Here is a 2,810-nt window from a genome sequence, read left to right on the forward strand (position 1 = left end):
CCTAGCAACCGTTTAGTGGATGCATTTTTACTTTTCTGCAATAAATTAGGAAGACTAAAAGAACAATTTCACAAATTTTTAGCGACTTTGTACTATTTTGAAGATAGGTCCGATACATCCTTAAATATTGGCAATCAACGAAGGAAGATGGTATTTGGAGATTATTAATACTTAAATTATTTGTACAATTCTAAACCATCCGCGACGTTTGCCTTTAGAGCAAACAAAAAGTTAGGAATACGCAAGGTAAATAATTAATGCGTATTATCATGGAAAAAGCACATACGTCAACATAAATTCCGACGTAAACTACTAGAATTTCCCTTTCGCGTTTCCCCGCTATTTTACGTCAGCAACAAATCATATTTCCTACAATTTAATCTTGAACCTGATTTATTGCCGTCACTTTCACAATGCAACTTCATAATTCCAAGAGACTATAAAACTCGAGAAACTATATACATAATTCGCAATCGCGGAGCTGTTTTCGTTCTGCAGCATTTATTCGGGTATTCTTATGATATGGTAACTCCCCGTTTTATGCGCCAGATAGAGTCGTGAATTTCTTCGCTCGGCGAGCATTAATTACTCCGAAATGAACTCTTAATTAATTTACTGTAACACATTCTAATTACAGACTGCGAGGAATACTAGAGTCATGTACCGAGCGTTATTTTCTACTGTGTTATTTTTTGAAAAGTCTTTTGCCAATCTGAAATTAATTTTTCCTGAAAACACTTCTCAAGGCAAAGGTCTATATTACTGTGTAAAGTAATTAGCTATTAAAAATAAGAGATTCTTCACGAACCGAGCTTAATGAGAGAAAATTATATTTTTCAAACGTGAATTTGCTTGAAAATGCTTTTCCTCGGCATTTTTCCCAGTACTGTCAACGCAAAATAAATGTAATAAAAAAACGTAATAAAAAGTGGAGCATTGTGTGCGTGTATTGCACGTACTCGGAAAATACACATGTATATCATACAATACCCGATATTAAGATTAATGGATTTATTTTATGGCACAATATATAATAATAATAAGAATAATAAAGTAACAATACAACTGGCACCTAATTGTACAAATTATCCGAGCACAGAGATTATCAAGATATAAAATTACGATTCATGACATGTGGACGACATATTTAATTTATGTGCTACTAATGTTAAAGAAAAATGCTTATTGTTAAGGAAAACCTGCGGTACTTATACTAATTATTACACTTATAATAAAAACGTATGTCAACTACCGATAAAATTTCGAAGATTACAAAAAGGCATACGTTTGAAATATAATATTTGTTACGGTCGCACTTTATTATAATTACACTAATGCTCTTGGTATCGCTTGCGTTATCACTCACTCATTTGTATAATTTATTCGACGGAGGCAGGCGAATAAACTTGGAGCGCAAAGGTTCGTAAAAAGGGGTCTCGACGGCGCACTTCGTCATTTCCTTTATACGGCAAGAGTCATCACAGTAGACGAGAAATTGAGGGCGATGAAACTGCTGTTGCCGTTGCCGTTGCTGCAGCGCGCTCGCAATTAGGATGAAGACGAAGACTCCAGGCTACTCATTAACTCCGGCATGAACCGGCGAGCGAAGCACATCAACGGGCTAAAGTCGAAGAAGTAACAAGCTCCGGCATCCTGCAGCCCGCGCTGCCTAGCCGCCGCCGCTCCTTTTATTTCGCCGGAGTGTCGCCGGCAAATCTTATTTAAGGCAGATTTATCGCCACCCGGCTCTGAGATCGAGGTAGGATATTACGCCGGACCCGGATGCGCCATTCACAATGCGACTCCTCGACTCAAAAAGTGTCATAACTCAAAACCTGAGCGCCTCTTCGAGCACTTCCGCCGCTCCAGCACATTGTGTGCCAGAATCTGTCCTCTCGTCCCTGCACCCGCACCAACCCCCTCCCCCCCTCTCTCTCTCTCTCTCCTCCCCCCCCCCGGGCCTTTCTCGCTCTACTCACCCTTTCGTTTCGCGCTATCCCTCTCTGTACACGAGAGAGCAACTGGAGTCTTCCGTTTTTTATTAATATGGACCATCCAATGGTATCAAGTGTTGCGACAAATTTTTTCAACACATTGTTATTTTATCTGCACGACGTAAAGTATCGCGTTGTAATGTTGGATGCAGGGAAGATTTTGTCCCAATATTTACTCAATATTGATTTATGAAACCTCAAACTCACAATCAGTTCGATAAATCACAATGGACGTTTTAATACACACATTAAAATGAGTAGAAACATTGAATGTACTTAATAAACTTAAACGAAACATAAAAGGCCAAGATCTACCAAACAATGGATTCATGTGCACAAATTAATTTTATTTTAATTTGGAGTACAGTCTATTGAAACTTTAGTTATATCGTTTACTACCTCAAGTATCATTAAAAGATATGCGCGTTACAATCAGTTGGGGCGCATCATTTATTAACATCTCTCTATACGGCCGGCGTAAACAGTTCGTATCGTCAAAGTATGGTACATCCACAGAAAACATTTCCGGATCCAATACTATTACACTTCAATATATCTTAAAATAGGATTGATATAGCGCCAGTCGTATTTATTATAGAGAAAGGTATAATATTTTAATCTTAAGGTAGTTCTTTCGTAAAATCAGTTATGTGAGAATTGTTCCAAATTTTTACAGTTTATTCTTTACATAAATACGTGCAAAATAAGACTAATTAAATTACAATTGACCGTCTCAAAGTTCTAAAAAAAATTGTTAAAGTTTACTATGTTACACGAAATATTACGTGTAAAACACGTTAAAAATATTATTACAGG

This window comes from Vollenhovia emeryi, unplaced genomic scaffold (assembly GCF_000949405.1).
Source record: "Vollenhovia emeryi isolate VEMERY1.0 unplaced genomic scaffold, V.emery_V1.0 DF939382.1, whole genome shotgun sequence".
Classification (NCBI taxonomy): domain Eukaryota; kingdom Metazoa; phylum Arthropoda; class Insecta; order Hymenoptera; family Formicidae; genus Vollenhovia; species Vollenhovia emeryi.